The sequence below is a fragment of the Lactuca serriola genome, chromosome 8 (assembly GCF_051521515.1).
Source record: "Lactuca serriola cultivar US96UC23 chromosome 8, Lser_US96UC23_V15, whole genome shotgun sequence".
NCBI classification, from domain to species: Eukaryota; Viridiplantae; Streptophyta; class Magnoliopsida; order Asterales; family Asteraceae; genus Lactuca; species Lactuca serriola.
The window spans coordinates 204,514,153-204,537,283 of NC_136415.1; the positions used below are offsets into that span (position 1 = coordinate 204,514,153).

Genomic DNA, 23,131 nt, shown 5'->3' on the forward strand with positions numbered 1-23,131 from the left:
TTCATAACACTTTGTATTATGTTGAGCAAAGTGTATAACAATGAGTTCTAAATATTGAATGTGTTTCCTTCTTAGTTTATCTTCATAAACTGAAATTTTGTCATTCATGATAAGATTCTTCATTCATTTAGAACACATATATTAAGCTATAACAAGCATAGTTTATGGATTCATAACACTAATGTGTTTTCATAAAAGAGTTCTTATACATTACAAACATTTTGGATAAACAATAATAGGTATAGTTTATGTATCATTACAAATTTGTGAGTCATTCGCTTCGGGTTACTTCCAAAGTAACCAAGTCAAAAAGTCCTGTAAATTGTAACCATAGTCTCTTGTAGGGAGAACGTGATAGTTGTGTATAGATCTATATTGGGTTTGACAAACCCAAACCTGAGCTGCTTGCAACAGCTAGACCGGCAGGTCTGTGGTGACAAGTGTCATTTAACGGCGACGCCTGAAGAACGTCGTATTACGAGGCCGTCCATGTCAAATATGGTTATAATAGCTCACATGTGGTATTAACAAATCATAAGAATTATGGGTTCTACTTTTAAATTAGCGAGTTATGTCGATTTAGCTCACAGAAATTACCTTAAGTATGGAAAAATACTTGTACGCTTTCATATCAAAAAGGGTTTTATGCCGATTTGAAATCACTTTTATATCTGTAAGTATGGAAAATACTTGTTTACTTTCTATCCTGGGATTTAGGACTACATAACTTTTATAAGGAAAATATTGGATTTTCTTTGTAACATATTCTATTAATGTTACATCTCGTCTAGAATTGTTAGACTTGAACGGTTCATCTAACTCAATTTATATATAACTTATATACGCTGAGTGATCATAGAAGGAACCTATGGGTCCTTCTAGAGTTCATTATCGCATAACATAGAAACATTCAGTTCACACTTGATAAAGAAAATATCGGATTTTCTGGAAACATACTTGTCGTTTTTACAAAGAAAACTGTCTCTTTCTCAAACAAAAATCTTATGAACTCACCAACTTAATTGTTGACACTTTTTCAAAACTACTTGTATTCTCAGGAAATCAGTGAAATAGGAAAACCAATAGCATCTTGAGGATGGGACGTTAAATCGTCAAACAGTTCATTTTGTCATCATAATGTAATTGATTTGAAACATGTAAACATATACTTGGGTGTAACTTCTTCAATTATATTTATGATGGTTGTATTTACTTTGAGCACTATTATACACGTTGTTGTGATACTATACATGAAGTCCTAGACCCCCGAATGTTTCCGCCATCCTTGGTTTGGGGGTGTAACAGATTGGTATCAGAGCATTGTTTATAGTGAACTAAGTATATCGAACCACATAAGATATACAAACTATAAATACATTGGGACTAAAGTCTCTGATTTAAGTTTTCAAAACAATTATACTTTTAGAAATGAAATAGTTTCTTGTTAAAAGTATGAGTACATACATACATACTAGTATAGTATCATTATCTAGGACAATACAAAAGTAAAACGAGGAGTTGGACACTACGAGTAGACCTTGGGGTATCTAATCAGACTTGGGATGAATATAGCCTGATCAACTATATTTATCCGAGGTGTGACTATGGTATACTAGGGCATGGTCGTAGTGAGCAACAAGCCTAAAAACTTCCCATACAAGAAAGTTACTAAGAACCAAACATAAAATTTAAAATACTATAGGAGTATTTTGTAATATCATATCTAGTTATATGTAATTAGTATGCACTATGTCATTATAGAAGTAACTAATAAGGATCACCCCCTATACGTAATTAATTATAAGAGTTAGACGCCTAGTAATTTTCTTTTCCACTCCTATTGTCGCACGTACAACATAGTAAGATCCTACTTACCGGACGACCCCTACTTTCCCAACCCAAACCCGAGAAATGGTGAATGGTTATGAGAAAAATCAGAAGCGGAACCGGAGGTAATCAACCCTCCATGCATAGCCAGGGTTTCCATGAATCGTTTCGACTACATCGAACCTGTGCATCGTTGGGCACCCGTGATTGAGGGTTAAAGTCGACAGCAATGACAGCAATCACCATGTGGAGACCAACGAGGGTGCTATGACCTCAACCATGGGGGACCGACTTACAGAGCCCTCCCGACGAAGACCCGACAGATCGCGAACATTGGGGATTAAAACAGGAAGACTACAACCCGAGTTTGGAAACTGCGCGCTACTATAGACCCTACCGTCTCACGTACCCGAGCCTCGGAAAGAGACTACTATTTCAGTGGCCAACTCTATTTTTAGGACCTTATCGCTGCTCGGGCAGAGGCAAGAGTGTAACAGGGTAGACACACAGCATTCAAAGAAAGGATGATTGCAGCCAAGCATCGATTGGCAGAACTGCAAGGTGCATCGACTTTGCCTCAGGCATCGCAAGGGACGGATCGTCGTGAGTAGAGTTCATACCGCTCACAAGACCTAGTAAATTAGGTTCACGAGTATGCGTTGGTGCTACTCTATTATAGGTGAAAGCACGACACTGCAATTTAAGTGGTCATACTAATCGAGAGATTTAGTTGTTATCAAAACTTTTCCTTGCATGGAGGTGAGACAGACCTGCATCGAGGTCAAAGATGTTCGCTGAAACCACAATTACTAGAATCATATTAACAAGATGGGCTTAGGACCTAGCTTGGGTCAAATTACAAGGTTTCACTTGGATACAGAACTACTAAAACACATGAGTTTATCATATAAAGACTCTCGTTATGAACTGTTTATAGAACACCCTTAACAACCGAATTACGTTACAAATTGATATAAGATAAACTAATGTTTCGGGTTAAATAACTATAACAATATATGATTAATTGAAACGCTACTTGAACTTAACATGAAGAAGAAAAGATAGAAACGATAATCAATTAGATTGAAGTTTGTAAGAAGAAGATAAAAACAAGAGAAGTTGATAAAAAGTTAAAATTGTTAAGAAAATGTCGATAACTAAAACCGAGTTTAAAACCTAACCGGGTATGGGATGATGTAGTTTAAAAGTTTACGTTCATCTATAATAGCTACATAATAGTTCCGAATGGCTGGAAATGTTGTCGGAATAACTGGGAGTAAAATTGTTATTTTTAGAACATACTAACGTTAGTTAATATGATAACTTTGAAGGCTTGGAAGACTCACTTCCCAACATCCAAATTAAGAAAACAATATATCATTTGAAAGAGCTCATGACATACTAAATAACACAAAAAGAATAGGGTAAAATGGAGTTCGTATGAAAAGTTAGGAGCGTTTGAAATTTACGAAAAATCAGGAAGAAGACAAAATAGCCACAGCCGGACCTCCGGTAACTTCGCCGACGCGTGAACAGTAACCAAGGCGCGCGGACAATAAACCGCCGATGTCATCAGATTCCCAGCTCTATTTTCTTTTAGAAAAGTTGGTGGGGCCCACATCAATAATCGATATTTGTAGCTCAAGAGTCTCTGAACACGTGTAGGAAAATATTGTTTCTTCATAATTGAGTTCCTAGAAGATATAAGAATTGGTTTTGCATTCGAGTTGGTTTAAAAAACACTTTTACACACACTCACCTACATAGTAATACTCTATTACCATTATACACACTCATATATATATATGTATAATCTCCCTACCTAATAAAAGAGTAGCACATTTGACACGTGTCAATCAATTAGAGCTTCACATTAATTATTTGCCACTTGTTATTCTAAGGTTTTTCCTCATTAATTAAATTTCCACTAATTCACTCCTCTATTTTACACATATCAAACACCTCAACAAAAAATTTATTTGTAATATCTATTGCCTAATTTATTAAATTATTAATTTTTTTTATCATTGCTCAATAATCACTTTATAATTTAATTAAAATTATTTTTACCTTTCTAATCCGTGGTGCCCACGGGTTATAAACTAGTACTTGTATATAAGTATAAATATGGAGTGCAATTAAGACAAAAACAACGGGGTTTTCTTCACTAACGCATGTATGTTGGGTAATCTTTCATTACTTTGCATTGAAACAAATTATTAGTATTAACCAAATGATCAAATACAATCCAAGCTATTTGTGTATTATGTATTGGAATAACCCCGTATTAAAAATATAAGTCCCGATATTATTGTCACGTGATTTGGCGGAAGCACCAAATCTAACATAATAAGTGGCAAAATATTTTTATACTTTAAGGAATCTTGGAAAAATATTAGGAATGTACCAATGACACTAAAATGTTTATAAATAGTGTCATTAGTATAAAATTAGAAGCTTAATGCTTAAACCATATATAAAATATAATGTTGTAAAAATCCCGATTAGGTCCCGATTAATCCCTAGGCGCTATTCGACCGATTAGAGGGCACCTAACAATTAATCCCTACATACAAAATGACTGAAACAGTACAACCCGACAAAATTTTAACACTTTGAAGAAGTTATACCTCAACATAAACTATTTGAGGTATGATTAGTGTTGTATTTATCATATTAACCTATTTTGTTATAATATTAGTGATATTTACGAACTTTTATATGATATTAGTTATATTTAATTTTTTTAAATGTAACAAATTAACAATTAATGGTCCCCGATTAATCTCCGCCTAGCCGATTAATCCGTTAACCCCAGTCCACCGATTAGATAACGTCGAGAGATTTTTACAACCTTGATAAAATATTAATGTCGTGAATCAGTTTATTTATAAAAGAATACAACCAACGAGGCCAAGAGTTTAAAAAGAATAATAGTTAGTAATCCTAACTACCTAGGTGAGTACTTTGCGACTTTTTCCCTATTTGGGATATATGAAAACTATATTTGAATAAAAATAAAATTTCAAGGTTATCTGAGTATTTGTTATATAATACATGATTTGATAGATTTTTGATTATAAATGTCATACAAATGAGATATGAAGTATTTGGTATATAATACATGATTTGAAAAAAAAAATTTGTTATAAAAATGAGATATGGAAAAACAAATATAATTTTTATATAAAAAATTGTATAAAAATGTATCATGGTAACTGTATGTTTAAGAAGTCAAAAGAAAAGCGATGCCCATGCATACATTGAATGTGACTGCATAAGGGTTTAGTATAGGTCTGGACAATAATACCAGAAAGGGGATTAAGACTCTACTGGGGTGGTACCAATTGCAACCTTCGTGATGTAGACGTCTTTTGTTATTATATGTTGATTTGTTCTTCCTATCTTGGGCAAATACCACACTAGAGTCGTATGTCATGCTAGTGTGACAAAAAAGATATATAGAGTAAACTGTCAGTATATTGTTTTGTTGTATGCATTTCATGCATAGCATTGCTTGTATATAAAATAAAGAAACATATTTACAAAGGAGAATATGAATATTGTTGTGTTAAAAACCCGAGTAACTCACTAGACATTAGAGGTGAGCATTTGGATCGGACCCCGAGTAACTCAACTATGTTTTTGTATTCGGTTTGTAATACTCCAAAATATTGTAAAAATTATAAACACTTATGGACTTTTGTAAAATAAATTTATATAAATGATTACTCGTTTTGTTGTTATAATAAAAATAAGTTTGTAAAAGTTCTATAAAGTTGGGATGTTATAATTTGGTATCAAAGCTTAATAGTTTAAGCGAATTAGGTTGGGGATTTTCGAAATCTAGGCTTAAACTGTTAAATAAATAAATAAATAAATATTTATATCTATACAAATATGAATACTGAAGTATGAATAGTAAAATACAAATAGTGGAATACCTAAATAGTAAAATACAAGAGTAGTGAAACACATGAATAATACTATATATATATATATATATATATATATATATATATATATATACACACACACAAGAATAGTATCATATACATGAATAGTATGGTATATATCTCAATAGTATCGTATACATGAATAATATCGTATGTATGAATAGTATCGTATACATGAATATATAGTAGCATATACATGAATAGTACCGTATGTTTGAATAGCACTGTATATTTGAATAGTAGAATGTGAATAATGAAATAACTTGAAATAAAAATGGTATATCACAACCTTATAGGTTTGTATAATATAAGAGATCCGTTGGCTAACAGGAGTTAGAGTATATATATACATATATATTAAAATGGAATGGAAGAAAATGACTCGTGTTATAATGGTAACCCATATTGACGGAATGAATAGTCAGCAAACGAATATGAGAACTGATAATAGCCGACAAACTAGATAAACGTTAATTTGTAAGTGACTCAAAACATGCAAAAGAGGAATATAGTGATAAACTAATGAAGTCAGAAATCACAATTATACTACTTTTGTCTTTGTTAATTACATTTACATTCACTTCCAAGTTCCAATACTTTTATTCACAACGGCGATATTGTCAATGAATTTGACAATTGAGTTTTTGGTCTTTGTGTACTTACATTCAAGACTTTGATTCACACGGACATGAGATATTTTCTCAATGGACAACGAATTTGACAATTGAATTTTTGATATTTTTAATTACATTCACTTCCAACACATTTTGTTTCATTAGTTTGAATTTGATAGTCTATTTACATTCACTTCCAAGACTTTTTGTTACATTCACAAGGGCGATAGTATTTTTGACTTTAACCTGTTAGAAGTTACAATATTTTAAGGCATAAAAACCCGACCGGCTATTAGTATATTTGATTCTTTCATTCATACGGGATAGATAAAAAACAGAGCTTTCCTATCCTTCTTCTTAGACCCTCTTAAACCACTTAATTGTTTTGTGGTTAATTCCATTTTCAACAATACTCCATAATCTTTGAGACTCGTATACAACTTTCATCTGTATACTCCAACAGTGATAATATTTTCCATTGAGTGTGGTTGCAATCTGTTGCCATTCGATGTGTTGACGCCTTCCACTGATACCAGTTTATCGAGTATAATAGAGATTCGATATGGTAAAAACAGATTTATAATTATAATCAAAACTTTTATTTATTACAGCAAGCGTAGACACACGATTGTTTATTCCATATACATATACTAATGATATATGTAACCACCATGTAACAGTCATGGCAATTAATTATTAATCCAAAACAACACAATCCTTCCTAAACAACAAAACGATTCAGACTCCACATAGTAACTGACATATTTAGCTTATACTTCAACATCAACAAGCTTAATAATGAAGCACGACAAGATCAAATTCAAGAATAGTCGACGTATCATTACGGAAAAACGGCTGAGCGGTGGCAATCCCACGAGCTAGTCGGAAAACGCCAGTTCCACCAACAACAGACATTTCACGAACCTGACTCAAGATAGGGTTAGTACCAAGAACCTGTAGGGTGCTACCATTGAAAGACCCTTCTGTAAAGACAAAGTTCAAGTTCATAAGAAACCTCGGTATTTCCAAGGATGCTGATCCAAATAGCCCTTGGCCCCTACCGATCCTCATGGAGCTTGCTTCTGGATCAACGGTTAGAGGATTGTCAAACATGAAGCCAAGACCAAATTGGCTCATGGTGGTTGAGGTGATGTTTGAGTCGAATACTTGATATGCAGTTTGACCTGGTCCGGCGATGGTGTCATGAAAATAAAAATGTAGATTTGTAGACTTTTGTTTTTTGAGTGGGAGCTCTTTGAACCAGTTTTTCACTGCTTTTGGCCCTTCAGAAACGCTTTGAACCAATGGGATTGCTATCACAAGTGTGCATAGCATCAATATCACTTGCTCTTTCTTCATTTTATCAGAAATCTGAACGATAAGCAATAAAGATTAAAAAATTTAGGGACTTGGTTGTTTGTTTCTGAACAAGAAATATGGGATTGAAGGAGTTTTGGAGTTATAAATGGGGTCTTTGAAAGGTATGGAAAGTTGAGTCTTTAATCTTGTTCCCGCAAGCAAACTTCTTAGAGTTGAAAAGATCGAAACTTAAGAGAAAGTGGGACAGAAACTTGTTCTCTTATAGAAGCAAGCGGAGGGTAGCATTCACATATATTGTAGCGGAGAGAACACAATCATTGAATATTATTTATTTCTTATGCGATGGCTTTTGAATACTGCCGCTTTATTTCTGGAACAAGTATATTGGTCAATGAAATATATTTTATTACGTATATTGGTCAAAGGAAATATTTTCTCACAAAAATCTTTGATCACTCATGTTAATTTCAGGTTCGGGTTAGAGGTTTAGTCGGTTTTGATTATGGGTTGCTAATTTTTGCTAGACTTTGATTTTGAGACCCATATTTCATCGCTAAAGTACCATTTATTATTAAAACAACAAAACTCATCAAAAATCAAGACTACATGGTAACCTTTTGTTATCATTAAAAATTAAAAAGTAAAACGTCAAAAACAGTAGAATATCTAGAAAAAGCCTTTGGCAGTTCATTGAATTTTGGTCTTTGCCAATGTTTTAAAACCCGGTTTTTTAGTGTGTGACGACCGGGTTCCGGTTCAACCGCCATATCAACTCAGTTTAAGAAGCCCTTTTGAGAGTTCTCAATTTGCCTCCTCCAAACTTTAATCAAGAGACTTGTGATTACCAGATTTGCCCCTTTCAAACCTGCCAAATTTCTATGTTGACTTTTTCATTGTTTTGAATTTAAACTTCCCAATTTTGCCTTGATAAGAAATACGATTTTTCCTCCTCCAAGAATCTAGCAGTGGATAGAGCTTTCCAGTTTTAACCCAAAAATTCTACTAAAATTGTGAGATTGCATTTTCATTGTTTTGATTTTGAGCTTTCCAAATTTGCCCTTATCCCCATCCAATATCCAAACGTATGAATTAACTGGCTAGCTTCTGTATCAATAATAGTCTCTTGCCTAGCTAAGTCCGGTATGAATTTGCACAAAAACTGTTAAGATCCCCCTTGACATTGAGCAAGATATCTTCATTCTGGGTGTTTGCTGAGCTTTCACATGTAATCAGATACTTTGCCAAAGCCTCTTCATTTAATTATTTCAGAGTTTACCCGCTCAATGGTCACCAGTTCAACAGTTTTTTGGTAAACCTGGCGTTGCTAATCCAAGTCATAGATGTGCAAAAATCCGCTCTTCATTGGTCCAGTCTCTTCACATGTTCACCATCCAACCGAATTTTAGAACATTGGCCTTTGGAGGCTTGTTTGACAGTTGACTTTTAACTTTTATTAGACCGATGGGTATGGGCAACGCCATATGGCGTTAAGCTGATTTGGCAGCGCCTTAACGCTGCCATAACACGCGTACACCGCCCTCCCATCCCGTTATCAGCTGTTATGTGGTCACGCATTGCCATGGTAACGGGTTGTAATGTGTAGTTTTTGATTGTTGCATTTTTTCACCCCTTTAAAAACGGTAACATTGCCTTAAAAACGGTAAATTCAAAAAAAAAATACTAATTAATTTTTTTTTACACTATATAAATACATATATACCTCATTCTTTTTACCTACACTTCTATTTCTCTATATCTAACTCTATTTCTTTTATCATTCAAAACATAAACACAAAAATCAACCAAACACAAAAACCAACTATGGATCAAAACCGGAATACTCCTCATCCAAACACAAACACATCTACTCCAATAGGTTTTGCGGGATACGAGGGTTACATGAACCTTCTCAACTCGCAAAACTCAACACAACTTCCATATTCTGACAATTTTTTCAACACCGCCTCACCCCCACTACAATTCTCTATCTCGCTTTTTATGCAACAAAATGCAAACATTCAACAAAACCTTTTTATCACATTTGGTCCCATGCGACAAAAAATCACACAAAGAAACGGTTATCGAGACGGAAGCCGGGGTTAGTCAAAAAGCACCGAGAAAAAAGGGAGATCAAAAAGGAAAGGGAAAGAGGTCGTGGTCGGGGCGGAGCAAACGGAAGCACCTCCAATATGGTGGACACCGGAGGAAGAACATGCGTTGGCGGTGGCTTGGTGCAGGACTTCAAAACAACCAACTTTGGTGAACGATACGAGGAGAGTTGCTTTTTGGGAAGCCGTGATTGGCAAATTCTGCACAATTTTGAACAAGAATGACACATATCGCAATCATGATATGCTTAGTGGCAAATGGACTCCAATTAGTCAGAAGTGCACCAAATTCAATTCCATCTACCATAAACTTTCTTCGCAATGGCAAAGTGATGCAAATGAGTTCGATGTGTTTAGAGCTGCAAGGGAGGAATATCAGGTGCAAATGGGTTACGTATTTGAGCACGAAAAAATTTGGGAAATCATGAGGAAGGATCCAAAATGGATAAAAACACCAACATCATCGGAACAACAATCAAAGAGGTCTCTTGATTTGGGTTCGGTTGACGTTTCCGACAGACGCACGAACATCAATCTCAATGCGGACACCAATGAGCTCCCGGACGAGATTTACGACATTGAGGAAATCTCTCCGCCACAACGACTACGACTAATGGGGCACGACAAAACAAAGCACGCTCAACGACATGCGGAGGAGAATGAAAGTCGGCTTCGAGAGCACACAGAAATGAAACAAAAATTTGACGCCCACACAGAAATCGCAAATAAAAGATACACGTCAACATTTGGAGTTCCTTCGTCATGAAGTCGAGCAAGATTGCATATCGAAGGATTTGACAATTCTTACGACAAATGCATAAAATGTGCCACCGAGACGAGGTGAAGGGATATGGAGGATGAAAGCAAAGATCGAGAGAAAATACTTGGACGACGAATAGTTTATCGGTGTTTTTTGGTAAATTATCGTGAGTTTCTAGGACTATCGTGTTTTTTTTTTTTTTTTTTTTTTTTTTTTTTTTTTAAGTTTGTATGGTATTTTTAATTTACTATTTTAATGAAATTATGCTTTATTAATTTGTATGAAGTAAATAAAAGAATAAAACAAATTAGAATAATAGGAATTAAAAACATCCAAAAAAAATAAAAAAAAGAAATAGAAAATAGTAGGTTTTATCCCATTTTATTTCGTGTTGCCCATTTCTATCTTGGATGTTATAACACCAAACTGTGACTAGGATGATGAGGTGGACACTTTTGGTGTGGTAATATATAATAACATGTTGCCCACACCTGGTAGTCTTAACATAAAAACTTAAAATACATAGAAGCGATCAAGAGGGACAAGCCCGAACAATGAATCATCATCTTGAATCGTGGGGGAATATTTCCTTTTTGTTGATACGTCATTTATGTTTTTGTTGTGAGCATTATCCTTCTAGTGCCAGTTCTGTCCCCGACACCCCTAGGAGGCTGGGAGGTATTTTCCATTTTGCTTTTGTTTTGTATTTAACCCCCTTGGGTGTGGTAGTATTATCTAGTGAAGAATTGAATAGTGAAAACTATCTTGGAGAGTTCCTTGCCTTTCTAAAGAATGGAGATAATCAATATCATTTGAGTTTCTTTGTCAGTGATTGTTAGTTTTTTTATTTTCTGTGTGAGCTTTGCCTATCAAATGTGACAAATGTAGATTATGTTATGCATGTCATATCGACACCACATCATGTTCTCCATCCTTTCTCACCCTAGGAAATGATTACCTCTCACTCCCATACTCCTCTCATCTTTTAAAAGAATTCAAATATACATAAATAATAGGGAAATCTCCGATAAAATCTCAAAATTTTGGATTCGTTTACGCTTTAATCCAAATCTTTATTTTTTGAACTGAAAAGTGCCGATTATTTATATTTTGCCCAAATTAACAAAACCTTTCTTATTTTTTTCAATAGAAAATGACATATTACTGTATGAAATTAGATAATCGACATATTTCTGTTAAAAAATAAATATTGGATTGAACCGTGAACTCATCTAAATATTGTGATTTTATCGGAGATTTTCTTAAATAATACATCAATATTATTCTTTTTATATGAAATTAAAAACCATAAATATTGATATGATAATTTTTGGATATATATAATTTAATAATAAATTAAACATTTTTAAAAAAGAGTAAAAAGAAAAGACAGTCATGGGATAGTAAGTCGCACATGGGTACTTCACCAAAGGGTGTGGTGTTCACCACACCACACGCTTGCTACATGAGCCCACCGCACGGTGCGATGGATTGACATCTACCAGCCTTAGAAAGAAATAAGGTGACCCATAGAGGTCATGTGAGTATCTATTCAAAAGATTATTTCCTTAAATAATTAATTACTTACCTATATGATATTTGGAATTTTTTATATTATACTTTTTTTATTGAGACTAGTTTGATTTGGTTATTATTAAGAACCAAAATAGTTAACATTTTCTATAAACCGCACTATCTTTTTTCATAGTACTTCGGTTGTAACAGTTCGATTTTACATGTAACATCCCAAAACTGATATGTTTATTAAGTAAGAAAATCTAAATGTTGTCAAAATGATTAAATGTCAACTTCGAGGCCATGAAATCTATTTTTGGAGATAAGACAATGAGAAAGGGTAGGAAAGATAAAATGTAATGGATGAAGGCAACTACTTTTAGGAGTTATATCTCAAATTGTAAATTGATTTAGAGGAACCTCTACAAGATGACACTTTTATTTTATGCAATAAAAGAAACATGGAAAAAATCAAGTGTTTTGGAGTTAAGGTTTAGAAGTTATGGCCAAATGAAAATGGCTAAAAGGTGGAAAAAATGGATTAATACTTAGGCTAATAACTCGAAACCAATATAGATTTTGTTGGGTTGTGAGCATAACATCAATCCTATGGTGTTCATGGAACCCTAATTGCTTTGATCTAGGTTTTTCTAAGTAAACTTACGATATTGAATACCAAAGCAGTAAACCCTAAGAACTAGCATACTAATTTCGAAAATCATATGTAAATAGGGTTTGAAATCTTACCTTGATTGTTATATAGCAATAACAATCGCAATCCTTCTTGATCTGGACTTCTGAAAGCTTGGTGCCTCAAATGTTGCACCTCTAATGGAGTAACAAACACTCAAGCAACAAGATGACTTTAAGAGAGGGAATATTTTCGGCCCTTAGGGTCTCTTAGAAGCATTGGCCGAAAATCCCTTAGTCATGGGGTCTATTTATACTTGTGGCTGCTAGGGTTTTAAGTGGAAACCCTAATATGACTACTTAAGCCTTAAGCAGCCCATAGACTCCTTCCTTAGAGCCATTTGGATGAAATCTTATGGGCTTCCCCATAAATTTCGTCCACTCCACTCTATGGAGTCCATCAACCCAACTAACAACTAACAATTAATTGCAATATTAGTGCCCTTTATTTAATCAGTCTCTTTTGATCACCAAATTAATTTCTGATCAGTACTAATTAAATAATATGATTTCCAAATAATATATTAAACTTGTAATATATTAATAAAACCATTTTTCGAGTACCAATTTATTATTCATATAATAAGTTCTACTCTCTCTCCTCTTGTCATCCTATCAAGTTGCATGAGTGAAGACAACACAAAAGGACCATGCTCATAATAGGGTCAAGTATATACCAAAATAGTTATGGGCTTAGACACCTAATCCAATAGATTTAGCCAAAGGTTAGAAGAAAAAAATTGTAAAACTCGTTCCTAAGTTTCCATAGATTTAAAGTTTGTTGAACTCCGATATTGTATGTAAAAGTTATGACTGTTACAAGATAGGACGAAAATGGGAGGAATGGGTAACATCATACATATCCATTGTTTACCAGTGTGAATGGGCTATATGGGCTGAATTATTTAAGTTCTTGATTACCTACGTTTGGACATATGGATCGCATGCATCTGATGTCGGTAGGTTACCTAATAGAGGGCATTTTCGAGTTGTACAAATCATTATACACATCAAATTTTTTTGAAACAATACTAGAACTCTCTTCCACTTTCAACGTTACTTTTTTTGGAGCAAAAGCTTAGAAACATCAACAAGAATATGTGGAGATTAAATTATGAATCATGGGGAAATCAACCTCAAACTACAGAGAGAAAGGTATAATTTTCACCCCTCGACTTTTGTGAATTATAAGTGAAGCTTTCAAAAAAAAATATTGAAAACTCCTTGAAGGGTATTATTTTAGCAAAATGCAACACTTCTCAGAAAAGGTTTCCTTAGGACCTGCACATTTTGGAATCTAATTCATCACTTTTCCAAAACCACATTTAGCAATACTTTCAGAAAAGGTTGTGTTTGCACTTGCTATTAAGAAAAAAAAAGCAAAAACAACCCTTTTTTATCTTTAAAATTGGCTCCATATTCATTTAGTGTTACATTTTTGTACAAAATAAATTATTTTGAAAACTAATCTATTGCTTGCAAAAATAAAAATAAAAATGAAAAATAATTTATTTAATTACTACATATTATATGAATAAATAAATTATTACAACTTTTTTAAACAAATCAACACAAACAACAACACATGAGTCCATGACTAGTTTATGCACATCATATATATATATATATATATATATATATATATATATATATATACACACACACAAACACACACACTCAAAATCACATAAAACAACTCTTGGTTCCTAAAACAACGTATGTGACAAAAATGCATATAAACTTTTGTCACAAAAAAATAGTTATTAAGTTGTTAAGAAATATATGTATGAATTTTTCTTGCAAAGAGAAAACCATCCATGTTTTCCAAAAAAGAAAGATTATATCAACTTAACAAATAATACAACCAAGCTTCCAAAATGGCTTTGATACCAATTGGTTTGATTTATTAAAAAATAATCTAAAATAAATAGTCAAAACTACTAGTTTATCAAATAAAGATTTTTTGTTTGAATAAACTAAAACCATTTTAACTCACCAAGGATCATTTTGCAAGACTTAGAAATATTAAAACAACCATAGAAAGTTAAATGTTACAACCTTTTATGACATTGATTGTTATGGGAGATTGGAAGTTGATGAAGTGAGACATGAAACTCCAAAAGAGAAGTTCTCCATAATATATCCACCATGCAAGAATAAACCATGCAAATATGCTAGTATAAACTTTTATAAAATTGTTCTCAAGCTTTCAAACTTATGCCAAATAAGTTCTAAAAGAGAAGGAACTTTAGAGCCTTCATTTCTACCACCAAATGGAAGAATGAAGAAGAGAGGGAGAGCATGCTAATTCCAAATATTGGCTGCCATACTATGGAGAAAAAAATGGGTAAAAAAACTAGCCAGAATTCATGTATTAAGCCTTTCTTTTATACATCCGACTGTAGACAAAAGACAAGACATTAAAGCAAAAGAGGTGAGGCTTTTTCTTATGTACATGGGAGATGTATTAAAAAATTATTCAGACCTTGTATCCTCTCCATACCTACATACGTTTTTGGAGACATGCACATGGATGCTTGTGTAAGCTTTACTCAATCACAAAACTAGTCAGTTGGAATGGAGCTTGATGATTACATACAGTGACCGAAATGCTGTACACAACATTAGTAATCATACTATATGACATTAAGATAGTTTTTGTTCTGTTTTATTATTATTTCCTAGAGACAATAATTCCCAATATATTGGTAAATGTTATTTTCATGAAATAGTGCTTTTACAATTAAATACAAATGTTGATATTTATTAATAATCAAAATTACTCTAATAAATAATCAGTTAGTTGTAACTTGCTATATGGTGTGGCCTTATAGGACCATGTGTTATTAACAATATCATTCTATGATGAAGCCTAGGCGTATAAGGTCTTTCATGGATGAGAACTCTCTATTGATTGTTAGTGAGGTATTAAGACCTTTAATGGTTAGCGACCTGTTTAAGTGGGAGACTATTGGAAATGGTGTCCAAGGACATTAACTATTTGGTAATATTTCTAATAATACGAAGGTCCTTGTGGGTTGGCCTTATAGCACAATTAGCTATAACTAAATGGAGAAAAATAAGTTGTTAACTTATTAAATCTACCCTAATAAATAAGAATGATTTTACCACATGTTATCTTATCCTTCATTTTGATACTTGTCATTTTCTAGATTTTTTTTGAATTATTTAATATCCTCTTGTCATTTTTATAGTTGTTTTTTCTTTTTTATTCAAGTTCCACCAATTAAATGTCACCTTCTATTAATTAATTTTATTATCATATTAGTTAATGTTTTTCTTTGAACCAACAAATACAAATATACTAATGTACTCCTAAACTAACACCTGATTTCACCTATGTCCACGACGGGACTTGAACCCTTGACCTCAAAGAGAGAGGGCACCACCTAATACCGCTGGTTTGGATATATATTAGAGAAATTCACAAATACAAAGTTGTTAATGTACATAATAACTTTGTATTTGTGAATTTCTCTTTCTATTATTATATTAATTAATGTATATGTATATTAATGTAGATAGTATATTCTATTTGTGAATTCATATTAATTAATTTAATTAGCATAGATTAATTAAGACCAAATTACATAAATGGTCCATATGGTTTATCAATGGTCACAAAATCAGTCGTTAGTTATTTTTTTATGAACATGGTCCTTGTGGTTACCAAAACTTACATGAACTGTTTTTTTTTTGCTCACGTTGTTACTTTTGCTCCTTTTAATAAACCGTGTAATACATGAGTCTCACACCTAGTAATTAATACTTTAACTGGAGATTATTTTGGAATTAATTAAATAGTTTTAATTAATTAAAGAGCTTTAATATTAATTAATATCGATCGATTAATTAGAATATTCCAGAATCTCCTTAGGAGTATATGGGTCGTTTTTGGCTACCATGGATAGGGATAGGACAGGTTTTGAATAAGGCAAGGACAATGCCTAAGAGTTTGAATCCCTTTAGGATTTATCTTATGCCTATAAATAGTCTGATAGGGGTCAAACCCTAACTGGTGATATCCTTCTCTCAAATCATCTACCTCTTTCTCCCTCTCACTTTGTGCAAAAAAATTATAACCCCTCTTATAGGGTTATGGAATTTTTGCTAAACCCTAAAGTAGGGTTAATCCTTATTATCTTGTTGGAGTTTTAGGTTTGAATTTATTAGAGGGATTCTACTTTGATCTCAATCAAAGCAAAAAGAGATTAATATTCTATCTTTTTGTTCGATTTTTAAAGTAATTTCTATAACTAGTAAAACCTAGATCCTAGGGTGCATATACACTTATGTTTATTGTTTTGTTTCCGCCATGAAATCCAGCACATACACCATGTGAGCTTGTGTGACTGGGGATCCACAATCAAGGTGAATTCACCCTTATAGTCACAAAATAATTCAAAAGGACCATTAATGATTAAATGCAACACTGAGGCCACTGATGAATCTCTTTTTATCACAAAGTTTTTCTTTGCAGTCAAACTAGCTGCAATGACTCTAGGTTTTTCATTAAATCTACTATGGTGCATTACTTGGTACTCTTCCAAGCTACTACTTCACTATTTGGTAAGAGGACAAACTCGGAATGCGAACGGAATAATCTCGATTAGTATGTGTAACACCAACAGATTCGGGCTAGTCAACTTGAATATTAAAAGTGTTAAAATTGATTTTTTGATAGAAGATTATTTATGATAAATAACCTTAACCTAAGTTATAGTATATGTGATAAGGGTTCTGTACATATAAATAACGCCTATATTTGACTTCAGGAGAGGAAGTTATGATTTTTCTAATATTTCAGCGTAACAGTGTATGCCTCAGAAACTGAAATTGAAAATGGTCTATTGTTAGGAAAAACAATCTAAATGAGAGTCGAAGATCTCGTCAATACCTATGTCAATATAAAGACAATCGAGAACGGATATCATATGAGTGTTATGAACTTTTAATGGACTTTAACAATCTAAGCCTGTTTAAAATTTAACATTAAGAATAAATTCAAAATTAGTCGACAGAGTCTAAATGAAAGCTATAAATCTAGTTGATAGCTATGCACGGATATTAAATCGTCGAAAGCGGAGCTCGTTTGAAGAAGACATCATGCATGGTGCGCACCGATACTCTACCCAAAATATGACACGTGGAACCACCCATCGATCGACACGTCACCCTGGCCGACCAGATGCGCGGAACACATGGGTCATGGTGTGCGGCACGCACTGCAGTTCAGCCGATAAAAACCCTTGAAAATCAGCTCATTTCTCACACCTTTCCACTCAATATATATGCACCTCTTTCCAGTACTTAGTCCTGTTACTCCCTAGTTCCCAATTACTTCAGCGAAGCCCTACGATGTTAGATAGCTGGCAATTAGAAGTTCTCGAGTCAGAGTTCTGCCCACTTAGTGTACTATGTAAGTTAAGCTACATTTATTTTCTTCAACTGTAACTTTTAATTATAGTCATAGTCATTATCATGAACTTATAATTAAGATTTATCACTGATTTCAAGTCATCATATTGATTGATCTACTTATGGGGATGATGTCTAGGTTGGAGTTAGTGAGCTGTTTAAAGTGGGATTTCCAAACAGTATACCATGTATACCAAACGGATCCTACCTCTGATATGATCCTACCTGGTTGTTCTTTACTTGATAGATCTCGATGTACACATTGTGATTCGTGACGAAAATAGACTATCAGTAGTCGATAAGAATATAAGCCTAATACTTAGTGAAGTTTGTTCCTAGGTCACTTCAGAGGAAAGGATTTATTACCAAGGTAAGGTTCTGCCAACATTTTGAGGCGTCTGCTTTTATCAAGTTAGTGCATATGTAACATCCGGATTCCCAGGTATCCTATGTTAAGTATTTATATTGAGTTTGTGAGGGGAAACTCGGCGAGTAGGCGCTCTGACTCGCCGAGTGGGATCGCGCATTTTTGGTCTGATTTAATGAAGGACTCGGCGAGTCCACACTATTTAATGAAACCCTAAATTCTTAGGTTTGGGACCTATTTAAGGACCCTTATAGTCACCATTTGCGGCTACCAGACCCTTGAGAGAAACCCTAATAGTGCCTGAGCGTTTGTGAGAGAAGAAACCATTATTGGACCTTTGTGGGCTTGTTTTGCAAGAAAGAAGGAAGGAGGACAAACAAGGAAGATTGAGGAGCTCAGATCTATCCCCCATTTCACCAGAGGAGGCCACTGGAGGTACTAATCTGTGCTCAAACTCGTGTTTTTGGTGTTCTAGTTGAATCTAGGGTTTTCTTATGCCTTCTTTGGCTTGGATTTGAAGTATGTGAGGTCCCAAGGTGGAGTTCCTCTTAGATCTGGACCTTAAGAGGTCCAAAGAGTCCCATCCATCTTGCTTTTTGCTATTCCATTTGAGTTATGGCCCTAGGTTGCCATTTTAGGGGTTATTTCACCCAAAGAAGCTTTATGGTCATTGCACGAGTGTAAATGTCGGACCTTTACGTGATTATAGTGGTTGGGAAGACCAGATCTATGGATTAGAGGAACAGATCTGACCTCAGAAGGTCATTTCGGTTTGAGCATGGCGACAACTCACCGAGTCCATAAGTGGACTAGACGAGTCGAGTCAAGGTTGCCCCGTGATTCGTGTCAGATGTAACCCGTCGAGTGGAAGGATGACTCTACGAGTCAAGAAAGACTGAAAGGATTCAGAGAACCCGCATGGAATCGCCGAGTCGCCCATGTGCACTTGACGAGTCGGGTCAAAGTTTGACCATTGACTTTCATTGACTTTAGGGTTTTGGTCAAGACTGATTCAGGAGAGTTCAGGGTAGGGTAGAATGGCCTTCTACCCAGTTGTAGAGATGAGATCAAGAGAGAATTCTAATGAGCATGTTATTTGAATAATAGGAGGAGGCTAAGTCTGGGCATCGAGCACGAAAGTTTATCTGACTTCATTGAGGTGAGTCTTCTCACTATACTATACCTGGAAAGGTACCTGTGTGTGAACGAAAGGTCTTATATGCTATGAGATGTATGAGCTGTATGTTGTTATGTGATATGTATGTGTATGAATGTTATGTATGTTATGAACCGAAAGGTAAAGAGGTTATGGACCGGAAGGTCAAGAGGTTACGGACCAGAAGGTCGATACGGGTATGACCGGAAGGTCTACCAGGATTCGGGACGGAAGTCCCCTGAGACATATGGATCGGAAGATCCTGCTGAGTTATGGCCTGGAAAGGCGTATGTGTGTATGTGGTATTTTGGGGAACCCACTAAGCATTTATGCTTACAGCTGTTGTGTTATGTGTTTCAGGTTCTAGCGAGGACTGTGGGAAGGCGCCGACATGATCCGTACACACTCATAGAGATTATGTTTGTTATGATAACATTGGATACATTATATTTTGTTATTGTTTTGATGATTAAAAGTGCGTTTTAAAAATGAAATTTGTTTGGAAAATTTACGTTGTTACAGCATAGTTACTTTCAACTTACACATAGATATCAAGCATTTAGTTTGCTTAGATGACCTATGTGTATATTATCTCCATTCCTGATAATTATGCTAAATGAGATAACGACATTACCTGAAATCGATTATAAATGTATTTTATTATGCTTATATTATATCGGGTAAAAAGCATAAAGAGAGAGTATAGATAATTTAATGTTGAGACACCATGCCAGAGATAAAATAATGGTGAGAGACCATACGAGAGAGAAATTAACGATAAGAGATCATGCCTAACTGAGAGCAGTCATTTGGCAGATTATTGATGACGACCATGGACTCGTAGTTTGTAGGTGTTAATGAATCATACTATCCACGAGTATGGATTGTGTGTTTATTCGAGTACTCTATCCTCGTCATGGTTGCCTTACAAAAATGTATCACTATGGAATCTCTGAGGCAATACATTCTACTCGTTGTTACATAGATCATTAGGATATGACCCTTAAGATTATCATTTTAGGATCAAAGAGTGAGAATAAAAGGAACAAGCAACGAGGATTAAATTTGTTTGGCATGTTAAAATATAATTAAAACAATATAATAATAATATTGTGGGTTGAAAACCCTATGTGCTCACCAGGCTCCTAAGCCTAACCCACTCCGTTTCTTTGTATCACTGATACTGGTACAAAGGTACACGCTTGAAGAGAGATTCAAGGAGATACAGATCATTAGTATATTGAGATACTGTAAGTGTATGTTTATGGCATTCCCAACCTTAATAAATAAATGGAAAAATTTCTTCGAAAATACTTTTACAGGACGAAATTCCGCATTAATGAATAAACTTTGTATTAAATAAGCATAAATAAAAAAGTATTAAAATAACCGTAAAATTTGGCGATGCCACAGTTGGTATCAAAGCATTAGTTTAAACGAACTAGGAATTTAGAGGATTTCTAGAATTAAACTTAGAATGCTAAGCAATGATCATGAGTGTGAGTCTATTATAATTTAAGGAATACACCTAAATTAACACAAGCACTAGTTCACATTAGGATAAGATGTATAATTTGATTTTACGTGTTAAACGGTTTGTATTATAACATGTCATAGGTTGCCTATCTAAATTGATATTACTAGGATTAAGGTCTGTTTCCAACATAGAATTAGGAAATTTTATGTGTTCAGTTTTCTAAAGATTTAATAACGGTATTAGAACTAGCATTTGACTTTTCAGAGTGTTAAGGAGAAATATGCGTCTAAACCTTCCCTATTGATATTCTCGTATCAGTACACTAAATGCCACTTTAGTGTATAGAATGTCTTGGTGAGGACACAAAGTGGATTGGGAAACAATAACAAGAATCAATAGTGTGAGCCCCCTGTGATTGAGTGTGCACCTGAATTAGTGCTGATAGTCAAACCTGCCACGATGGAGATAATTAGGGATTTGTTAGCTGAATAGAGGGAGGAAATGAGGTAGCTTATTCGAGAGAGTGGAAGAGAATCCACTGTACCTGCATGTAGCCTATGCTTAATTATGAGCGATTTAAGGAAGGAAATTACAACAAGATAGTAAGTCATATGGAAGCCTAAGTGGTTAGGAAGAATGACCTGAAATGGAGATTGAAAGGGTTTGATGCAAGTACAAGGACTAAACGACTTGCAAACTATCAACTTTTAATTGATAGGAAGGTCTGATCGAAGATACGAATTGCATTTCTAAGATGGAGTTGGCTTTCATGACTTGTTGTTGCAAAGGCAACTTACAAACCACTTATGTAGTGTGAAAATTCAGAGGTGGGATTGTTTTATGGTGGAATACGTATGGAAAGATCGTAAGCCCTAACGAGCCACTAGAACTAACATGGGAAAAATTCTTGGTCCACTTCAAGGGTAAGTTATGCTCATCCCAAAACATGTTAGAGCTAGAGAATCAATTCCTGACATTAAAAAAGGGCAACATGTCGGTTGAGGAATACACCAACGCCTTCACAGACAAAAGGGAGTTCGCTTTGCACCTTATATCCGATGAGCTTACAAAAATCGATTAGTATTCTAAAGGACCACCATGGGAGTACATTGTACCAGTTAAGCAGGCTCCTACATTTGAAGCAACCATCTGGGCTTCAAGGTCTGTTGAAAGCATGATCAAGGCGATAGACGCAGATAAGATTGAAGTTGGTGAGAAAGAAATAGTGAAGGATTATCAAAGTCCAATAAGAATTATAAAATCTCGAAGTCAAGGGATCGGAAGCCTGGGGGCAGCAAGGAAAAGTGTTGTGACAATTGAAAAAGGAAGCACTTTAGGAAATGCACTACAAAAGTGACATGTTTCAAATGTAGGAAGACTGGTCACTATGCTAACAAATGCACAGCCAATCAATAAGTTTGCTTTAATTGTGGTGAAGAAGGACACATCAAGCGAGACTACCTAAAGAATGAAGGGGAGACACAGCCAAATGTTCCACCAAAGCTAAAGGCCAAAACATACCATATGATGTTTAATGAGGAAGCGAGAGGGCGAGAATTCAGAGCTACTTGTCTAGAGTACTTCAGGGAGGGAGATAAGTGAGTAGTAGTATCCTATGTAGGCTAATGTAAAAGGCATAGCAAGTTGAAATAATAATGTAATCATCGAAGAAGCAATATAATTTCGCGAATTACATTATTTAATATGTTAAGTTCTGTGTGGATTTATTATGTGGTCATTGTGAGACAATACTTGGGACGAGTATGAGTAGGTGTGAAAGGTAGTAGATGCCTATACCACCCGAAGCACAAGACTTACAGTTAGATTAGGGAAAGTCACAAGGTTACTAAGTCTCTAAGAAGTTGAGCTATTTTGTTTATTTCCATCATTACCTTTGTTTTG

General features: G+C 34.5%; 1 pseudogene; it reads right to left on the bottom strand.

Moving 5' to 3' along the window:
* Positions 1 to 6,960: 6,960 nt before the first annotated feature.
* On the bottom strand, positions 6,961 to 7,984 carry LOC145071061 (dirigent protein 22 pseudogene; annotated as a pseudogene).
* Positions 7,985 to 23,131: the final 15,147 nt, after the last annotated feature.